The sequence below is a fragment of the Adiantum capillus-veneris genome, chromosome 11, assembly GCF_014529385.1.
Source record: "Adiantum capillus-veneris isolate H3 chromosome 11, ASM1452938v2, whole genome shotgun sequence".
Lineage (NCBI taxonomy): Eukaryota > Viridiplantae > Streptophyta > Polypodiopsida > Polypodiales > Pteridaceae > Adiantum > Adiantum capillus-veneris.
In genome coordinates this window covers 35,107,946-35,118,783 of record NC_140941.1, presented here as the reverse complement: position 1 = coordinate 35,118,783, position 10,838 = coordinate 35,107,946, and positions in this window count along the sequence as shown.

The following is a 10,838-nucleotide window of genomic DNA, read 5'->3' as shown; positions in this document are numbered from 1 at the left end:
ACAGAAGGCTAGGCCTAAGAGATTTCTATGACCAGGAACCATGCGGCATGTATTTCTAGAAGGCATGTGAATTACTACCCTCAATCAAGGAAGATGGGTTGGCCCAAATTGTTGATCAACAAGGGCAAAAAGTTCAAGTGGTAATCACTAAAGAAATAGTGGCCGAGGCATTGAAGCTGCCAATAGAGGGTATATCTATGTGGGCAAGAGATAGAAAAACAGTAGGTACTCCACCAAAGATACTCCTGCTGCCACATTTTCTGATCTCATCCAAAGGTAAGTGGAAGAACCAGCTCACCTATACCATCAACATTTCCACTTCCTCTCAAAGAGACCGCCATGGTACACAACTCCAAACCATGCGGCTGTGACTACTTTCACTCAAGTATTGAAGTCGACAACCACGCAAGAAATAGATCATGTACAGTATGTGCTTACAACACTAAAGGGCACAAAGAAAGAGGGAAAGATCATCTATTTGGGTGCTCGAGAAGTTCTAGCAAGAATAGCATATCATGCTATTGGAATGGCCAACAATTTGCCTCCAGCCCCATATCAGAACACCTGGATTGTGTCAGCTCAACCTTCTCCAAGGACCACTCGATCAACAAAGAGAGTGTACAAGTCAGATGAGGAATCTGCAGAAAGTTCCCATGAAGCCCATAGCAATGAAATCTCTAACAACGAAGAAAGAAGGGTAAGGATTGAAGCAATGAAAAACAAAGCAGTAGTAGCTCACCAAGAGGAACCGCAACAAAAGAAGTCTAGGTTTGAAAGAGAAAATTAGACATACGAAAGAAGCCACCAAGCTACAGGTGAAGACCCTGAAAGATGGAGGTCGAGAGATATAAAGGGATCAAGAACCAAAAACCCTGCGAGGAAAGAACCAGAGGATCCCAAAGATTTCCTTGAGCTGATGTATGTAGAAGCAGAAGCTTTAAAGCTGAAGGAAGCTCAAGAAGCTCAAAGAAAAGCAATGGAAGAAGGAGCTAAGCAACAACGACAAGCAGAAGCTGCTCAACAAAGTGAGTCACATTATGACCAACGAGGAGATGTCTCCACGGCCCTCTTCACCAACCATGGAACAAGAAGATTAGCCCATGCCAAGTCCAAGACACACCAACAAGTAACTCCAATGAAGACAACAAAGCAAAAGAAAAAGAGCCTAAACAACAGGTAGAAGCAAGTTTTGAACAGCCAAAGGGAACAAAAAAGACTGAAGCTATAATGTTCAACTTTTATTGTCACATACTAAAGACAATAATGTAAGCTCACTAGACATATATGATAGTTTGTTTCCTCTTCCAGTGGTGTAAATTTGAATGTAAATTCAACGAGACAAATGTATAGTCTATGGGGGTTTCAGAAAATGCTACAGATCACCCCATTACTAATGTTGATGTACATGATGTGCTTGATGTGGAAAGGGATGAGAATGAGCAGGCTAGAGGTATGCCAAAATGGCTCGTGCATACAATGTGTGACATAAATTGGATGCACCTTTGTTTATTCATACTCCTTTAGGTTCTGACCATGCACCTTATGCATCAAATTGTTATGTTTTGGCTGTTTCTAGCTTCTGTGGTGTAGAGGAACCTCTGTATCTTTTGATTAAGCACATAATTTTGAAAATTGGATGGTTTCCATGCAATCAAAATATGAATCACTTATAGAAAATGACACATGGACTTTATGTGATTTTCCTCGTGGAAAAAAGACCATTGGTACAAAGTGGGTTTACAAGTTGAAACGCAAGCCAGATGGTTAGATTGATTGCTATAAGGCTTGACTTGTTGCAAAAGGCTATGCACAGCAGAAAGGCATAAATTATGAAGATAATTTTTCTCCCACTTGTCATATGACTACTCTGTGTTTTCTATGTTCATTGGCACCTCATTTTGGCTGGGATGTACATCAATCAGACATTGTTACTACTTTCTTGAATGGTGACATATTTGAGGAATTTTATGTAGCACAACCTTGTGGTTTTGTCAAGAAAGGACAAGAGGATAAAAAGTGCAAATGCAAGAAAGATTTGTATGGGTTGAAGTAGTCTCCTCGTGCTTGGTATGAGAAAGCTGAAACTCATTTGATCAAACGAGGCTTTCATAACAATCCAACAGAAATCACTTTGTATGCAAAGTGTGAGGGTGATGTACTTCTCATTGTTGTTCTATATGTGGATATTTTATAGTCACTAGTCCAAATGAGGCACATATTGCTGAATTTAAGGCTTATTTGAATGCTACTTTCAAGATAAAATATTTGGGGCCATTGCATCATTACTTGGGAAAATAGTTTAAGGAGTGTGATGGTGGTATTGCCTTGTGTCAAACAAGTTACATAGAGACATTGCTATGTAAGTTTGGACTTGCAGACTGCAAACCTATTGCCACTCCCATGGTAACTGGTTTGAAGTTGAGTCTTCATGATGCTGGTGATCCTGTCGATGTCACTCTTTACCAAATTTCTACTGGATGCCTTATTTATGTATGCAACATCAGACTGGATATCCAGTTTGCAGTATTCCTAAAACGAAGAAATGAGTTTTTAAATTTTTTTAAGTGTATATGTGAGCATGATGGCTCATACTCCAAGGTGTGGAGCCATGTCAAAAATAGGGATCCTTCTAAACCGAATGTTGGTAGTGTGTCTATTTTCTCAACATTGGGTTCTCCTCTTTTGAGTAATGATCTACTTCAATGAAAGAAATTTTCCAGTGATAATGGGTACCTACCCCACAAGGGGAGAGTTTATGTACCGATGGATGTGGATAGTAGGTGCCAAATTATTTATGAATGTCATAACAATCCTAATGTAGGGCACTAAGGCATAAAGAAAACTTATTCACTTGTTACGACAATAGTTTTATTGGCTAGGTTTACATGGGTATGTTCAAGACTATGTCTTGCATCGCCAAAAATGTCAAGCTAATAAAGTAGAATACCTAAAGGTAGGTCTCTTATATCCTTTGGAAATTCCCAATGGTAAATGGAAGAGTATGTCAATGGATTTCATAGTGAGTCAACAAACCACCATATGCTATAATGATTCAATATGTGTGATTGTAGACATATTGACTGAACTTTGTAAGTTTATTCCAGCCAATGGCACTATTAAAACTCTAGAGCTAGTCAAGTGATCGTGATCCCAAGCTTAACAGTCACATCTAGAGGCTTGTATTTAAATAGATGGGAATAATTGGTAATGTTTTCATGCAAATGAGTATTGGGAAACCCACGTACGCTTTGTCTGAGCAATTATTTTAGATATTTTTATGCTTCCAATATGGTATCCTACTCGACAAGGTCAAGGATCGACGGGGTCAATTTTCTTTAAAACTCTATCTAGTATGACCATGCCATAAGATGGGCCACAATACATCGGTCATGCTTTGACTAAGGCACTTACCCGTAGTTACATGCACTTTGCAAACCTACAACATACAATTGGAAAGGTGCCTTACCATAAAACTAGTCTTGCAGATGTAGTTATCGGTGACGTGTTAAACACTGATGGAAAGATTAGTGAAAAACAAGCAGTAGGAACTGGTAACCTTGGGTATTGCCTTTGCAATCCAAATGGTTAGCTTTTGCAATTTCAAGCCGCTTGGTTAGAATTTGCATGGAAATTTCTCAAACTAGCAGTTTCCATGCTCAAACTAACACAGCCAATGGTGACGAACATAGTCCAACGTGGTTGATAGTGTTTGGAATCAGCTGAGAAAGTTGAATTTGTCCACTACCCCTTGGTAGATTGCATACTTCTTCCCTTGAAAGTAAAATTGTGTGGAGCTCAAATCATGATTTTCAACACCTATGGAGTGATTTTGTATTAGCAAATTCATACCCCTGAAAGTACCACTCGTAGAGACATAATCAGTGTTGCAAGTAAGCAACAGATCTTATGCACTTGGAATCTTATTCACAACTAAGTATGAGACAATCTTCTTCCTCCATAGAAAGATGTTAAATAATCCCAAAGAAAAACAGGCATACTATATCTTCTCGGGTGTTTACAGAAGATACTATATACTTGCATGGAGGCTCTCTTAATGTATTCATGTCTTTCCATGAATCAATTTCTTAAAAGCTAGGCCATGCCTACTTACTACCCATAAAAACCATCAGTGGTGGTATTGGGTGCACCTTGTGTATAGATCCAATATTGTAAAGTGCTCACCGTTCTATACATATACAACGATTGGAAGCCCATCTACTAGCATCAAGTATGCTTGGATAGAGTAGCCCATGTTATTGCGGAAACGTAAACAATGATGAAGTGGACATACCGCCATCTGATTCACATGTCATGCATGCATCTTAGAAAAATAGATTGATAAGCCCTTGGCTTCAATGACAGTCTCAAACTTGTGAGCTACTGCTATACATTCTTTTCACGATTACACATGCACGGGCACGGGCATGGGCATGGATACATCACAGTGCGTCTTTGACAAACGCAAACTATGAGCTTATGTCCACTTAGTGTGAAATCTATACCATTATCCTTGATCTGAAGTCAAGGTACAGTATCGTGGTACATGATAGAAGGCTTGCTTCGCATGAAGGTTGGCAAAGCACTTTCCTTTGCTCAACAGAGTAATCTTTTGCAAATAAAAGATTAAATTACAGAAAAAATAAGTATAACTTGAAATGTACTAACCTTGTTTCCTCTCTGAGAGCGGTTGTCCTTGCTTGAAGCTGGCTCGTAGCCATATATGCTGATCGGAAGTACCCCACATGCCATCATGGCTTGGGTCATACCAACCTCCAAGAGAAGATCAGATACACATTGTGCCAAGTTTCCCAAAGTCCAAATGCTAACAGCATGTTCCAAACTTTGGAAACTCTTATGCAACTAAAGTGAAGCCTTGCTTCACATAAGTTCTCAAAAAGATGAGATAGAACATAACTAGAGTGCTCATAGCTAATAGGTGCTCCTATTGACCACATATGTCAAAGCACAAGAGAATCGAGCTTGTCAAAATTTCATAGAGAATCGGCCTTGCCGAATCGTGGAGCTTATTGAGAATCATGAGTGTCATCTAGTACCAAACACTACTTGATTGAAGCAACATGTGCTTGTCAAGTTGGCATTGTGAAAATTATTGTAAAAGTGAATAAGTTCAAAATTGAAACTTAAAAAGTTAAGATACTTACCGACTTCCCTTGGCATCGAAAGTCATAGCATCCCGTATGTGTGGTGGTCGACATTGGATTCAATTCATAGCTGTGAATTTCACTGTGTTCTCCACATATTTGGCCTGCTTCCTAGCCAGCTATAAATGCTTTGGATGAGTATGCACCTAATGTATGGAGCCGTGCTCCTAAAAGCCTTGATTTTCTTCTCCTCTTGGTAGCAGAAGAGGACATATCAATGAGAGAGTCACCAACAAAATCAATGACCAACTAAATTCATGGAGCCTTGCTCGATGCATTGTAGGGCATTTTCACATTAAATAGAGTTAAAAGAAAATTAATCCTAGTGCTTGTCGACCTTGTCTAATAGTATACCTCATTGGAAACATGGGGCACCGATGGCGCCGTCGGTACTCCCATTCTTCCTCTTCAAAAAGGTTTGGGCCCAAGGGGCATGAGAATCAACCCCCCAAGCGGGTGCCACATCATCACTTGAACACGCCAACGGCACATCAATGATCGAAACCCCCCCCCCCCCCCCCCCACCCCCCCATATGAAGGTAGCAGAAACGCCCGGAGGCACCGTCAACGGCCGTGAGCAGCGCTCAAAGCGCCACCACAGCTCGGACGCCATGGCGGGAGCTCGAGAGCTCTCCCTCTCCTTCCTTGTTGATTAACCATATGCCACGATCCTATATATATACCCCAAGTATCTTAGCAATGTGCTCGCATGTGGGTTAATTTTCTGACACGTGGCGGCCCCCCATGCCATGGAGAGTTGCTTCAAAAACAAAATCTCCAACCTCTCAAGAAAAATTCGATTTTTCTTGCCAATTTCTCCTGACTACCATTTCCTGCTTGCAACTCCAATCATCGAGCTGCCAACGACACTTCAAACCTAGCATATCTAATTTTGATTTTACCTTTTTCTCCCCGCATTCGGACCCCATCATGGCCTCAAACGACAAGCAACAAATTGACACAAAATCATCTTCTAACATACGGTCGACAATTGGCACACAGTTCAACTTATTATATCTTTCTGATCCGGGTTATGATCAATGCACATTATCTTCTTGCTAGCCTTGTATACTCAGCACTACCCTCTCAAACTATGTCGAGCTCCAAAAAAAACCAGATGGCACACCTACTGAGACAACCAGCCGGGCGCAAACCTGGCCCCGGCAAAACTTCAACTGCTAATAACTTGACATCCTGGACTTAGATTGCCAATCTAAAAAGACCAATAGGCTCCATAAATCAAGCACTACACATTCATAGCTCCAAACTGGCTCAAGCTACTTGGCATCACTTGGCCTATTCGTCTCGGATCTGCAATCAGGCTTCCAACTTCAAAGCCTCATATCTTGCACACCATGGCTCCATTTGACGAGCCGTTTGGGCCTATTCCTTCAACACCTCAAGCTCTACATGCTTGGGCCAAAAACCATACCTTGGTCATTCTTCACATGTCACCCTATCAGGCCCTAAATGGAGCCCATCTTGGTCTAGAAACCCACATAAAGTATACATCTCTGACCTCTTGATGACATAACAACCGTTAACATTATTCATAAGTTGGCAAAACCTCAAATATGTATGCATATTTGCATCTTTCACCCCGTGCCTGCAAAGTGGCAGGACATTCACCCCCTCTATAAAACTGCACATCCTCCGGTATGTGCCAATCTTTTGAAGTCCTCCAAGGCGACACCCTCATCAGAAGACACACTTTCATCATCTAAATCCCTATCTTTACACACATTGAAATCTCCATCTCTAATTTGAATCTATGCATCCCTTTTCTTATACATTTTGACACGTTTTCGTGCAATTGGAACCTTTAACTTTGTATTATCCATTTCACATAACTTGTAGGTAGCATTAGGAGAAGGCATGCTTGACCACATAGGGGCCAAACCACCGCTTAACCATTTTGCACATAGATGTGTACTGATTATCTAAACTGCTATCATAAACAAGAACCCAATCCCCTTCTTGAATAGCATTTGGTCTCAGCCTGTGTCGTTTATCAAAAGCATTTTTGTTCTTTAAACGATCATTTCTAAGTTTTTCCCTTGCAGTTTCCACATCCTCATTTCTCCTTTCTAGTTGTTGAATCCTCAAAGCAAATAGACCTTCTCTTCTCATCTCTGTATCCCAAGGCAATATATTCCATGTAGCTACTGGCTCCTTAAGAGGCATAACAGGTTTTTGACCATACATCAACTCTGACAGCATGAACCATGTAACAGTACTGTGTGTGGTACGGTCTACACCAAAAGCATGGTAGCAATCAAGGCCAATCACCAATATTTCCTTTGCATGCTTTAACCAATGCCTCGATAATGGGGCAATGTCCCCTCTCACTTTTACCATTTCCTTCCGGGTTATATGCGGTAGTGAGAGATAACTTAATACCTAGACGAGCAAAAAAACCTCTGGCCTCATCAACATCCAGTTCTCCTCTATCCGTAGTAATTTTACCAACACATCCATATCTGCATATTACATCAAGTAAAAACTTGCATACCGCACTTGTAGCTTTGGTTCACGAAGCCCTCCCTTCAACGTGGTTTGTAAAATCTTCCCTGGCAAGCACAATATACCTCATTTGCCATAATCCTGTAAGCATTGTAATCAAATTGACTACCCATTTGAAATGCATACTCATTGGATATGTTGGATGTAACCCATCACGGTGCTTTACATTTGAGTACATTTGACATACATTACAAGTTTTAACAAAGTGTACCACATCTTTATACATTCCCTTCCACCAATATCGATCTTTAATTTTAGCAAAAGTGGCCCAAACTCCCCTGTGTCCTGCCCATAATGACTCGTGGAATTCTTTAAGTACTTGGAGTTGTGTTACCCTATCAAAAGCCACTCATTGAGGGGTTCCTCTTTGCTTCTTTGGATGTTTCCATAAAAGCCCATCCTATAAGAAATACCCATAAGCCTTCTTACGAATTCGCTTAAACTCTTGTTTGGTCCAGTCCTCCTGCTTATCTAGTGTACTCAAATATTTCCCAATCAGTAACTATTTACCTTCATATTTATCCTCTGTGAAAGACTACAATGCAAAAACCATGCTTTTACATTCTACGTGTAGTTTTGAAGACGTAATGAACCTCAAGCCCACGTCTTCATTTTCAAAAATCATAGTCTCCCCATCCTCAAATCTGGCCCTGGACATCATATGAGCTACCGAATTATCCTTACCTTTACCTGCAATGTGATGCAACTCAAGATTTAATGACTTTATAGCTGCAATCCAACGTAGCATAGCTATATCTAGTGTAGAACAACTTGTGATCATCCCAAGTAATGGCAAGCAATCTATCTCCACTATTACAGAAGCTCCAATAAAGTACTCCTTGTCGCACCTTAGGGTAGTTGCTACGCCCCAAAGTTCCCTTTTTACTTGCGAATATGCTCTCTGTCGAGCACTTAATACTTTGGCATAGCATAGCTTTTCCCCTACTCGTCATCTTGTCCAATAGCCCACCCAATACATGTGGGACTCGTGTCAACCATCACAATGATCGGCTTTCTACTTTTGTAGTCTGCTTTTCTTAATGTAGGAGCCTCTTCTAACATCTTCTTCAGTTTACAAATAGCCTTCAAGTGTTCTTCTTTCCAAACAAATTTTTGTCCTTTTCTGAGCAATTGGTATAACACCTCTGCAACATGTGAAAAATGGGGTAACTAGATCAAGGAAAAAACACTTGCACCTAAAAATCTTTGCACTTTCGTAATTGAATTGCATGTCTCTTTCATCTTTTGAATAGCATCCACTTTGACAGGGCTGGGTCTTCTACTAGATGGTCCACATAAGTGTCCCACAATCAAAACTTCTTTTACCCCAAACATAGACTTTTGGCCTGAGAGTGTAAGGTTGACCTCTTCAAGCCTTGATAATATCCTGTCACAATCAACAATATGGTTAGCCAAAGACTATCTTCACCCCCTCTTATCTTTGGCTTCATCTTTTTCACCCTCTTCACACCCTTTATCGGCACATCATCAATAAAATGCATGGTAACATGAGGAATGAAATCCTGCAACACTTTATTCATCCCATTCATCATGTGAGCAACTGAATTGGTTGCACCTTGTGGAAAAGTACACATTCTTAATAATCCCAAAGGAGTACGCATGGTTGTCAGATCCCTACTTTCCACAGCTAGTTGAAACCGATCATAGCCTGAATACAAGTCTCTCATGGAATAGATGGCTCTTCCTGCAAATACCTCTGCAAAATCATCAACCACTAGACCTGTTCCCACACCGAACCCTCTGAAGCCAATCCCAGAAATCCTAAAGAAAAAGTCTCTCTATAGACATTTGTTGTCAACAAAAACGTTTCCTCCAAAGCACCATCATAGTCCCGCTTTACAACCACACTTGGAAAAAATCATGAAAACCCCTGTTCTCTTTAAATTCTTTCGTCAACCCTTGGCAATGGATGATCTCTTTAGGTATCTTTGTTCCCAGCATGGTCCACACAAACAGTTAGAAATTGTACTGCTCTCTTACCAACACGACTTCTGATCCTAGCATACGCGGATCCATCATCCAAAACCTTGGTTTCCATCCGCATTGCCGTAATGTAAGGCTGCCCTACGATGACTTGGATATGTAGAGTGATCCTGTAGGAAATTTTTTTGTTCATTGCTTACATCCCCTATGGTTATTTTAACATTAGGACATGCACCATACAAATCCCCTAGTTGTGCATTGGCAGCCTCGATATGCCACCCATGTTCCACATCAGTAGGGCCCTTTCCTTTCAAGAATAAGCTCTTTGACATAAGGTTTACTTTTGACCCATGATCTACCAATGCAACAATCGGCTCTTTTGAATCACCTACCTTTACCAAAAGTTTTAGTAGTAGCCCTAGCCCAATGATTTTGTGTAAAGTGACTGTGAGGTACATCTTCTCTGTACTCATCCTCATGAAATCTGACGTGCTTTACCCGTCTTGGCAGCTCATTGTTGTCTACTATGCTTCCCCATTCATCTTCACCTGATCCTTCTTCATTAACACTGCCCAAAATAGCTTCAATTTGTTCATAAATACTTTGAACCCCCTGTGACCTAGTTGGGTCATTTTCAGGCATGTACAATATTTGGTGATTTCTCTTTTTATGAGATCAATGATACTATCATGGAATTCCCGTTTCGCAATACCAAGTATCTCGCCTAGGGTGAGCTCCACCCTACTATTTAGAATGCGCTCCTCAAGTACCTTCCTCTCATCAGTATCCTGTTCAATATCAGATCTCAGCTTATATGAAGGACCTCGTGCTTTTCCCGCCTTTCTCTCCTTCTCGGACTCATCCATTGAGACATCGGGCGGGGTGGTCATTCCTGAGCTAGACTCTTTCCCCTTTGGTACCTCTGATCTTGTCGTCCTCTTTGAAGTTCCTGCCAGATCCTCTTCCCTCTTTCTCTTTTCTTCTACAGAAGCCTCATTGTTTTGAGATTTAGCTATGTATGCATATAGTGAGAGGGAATCTACAAGGTCTTCCCACCCAGTAGTCTTTCTGATACAATTTCCCACTTGACACAATTGCTAATGCACAACTTTTCCTTTTGTTGTTGTCATAGCATACGGTCAGAAGGTCCCATTCCTGCTAGAACACCACAACCCAAACGCCATGGCGGGAGCTCAAGAGCTCTCCCTC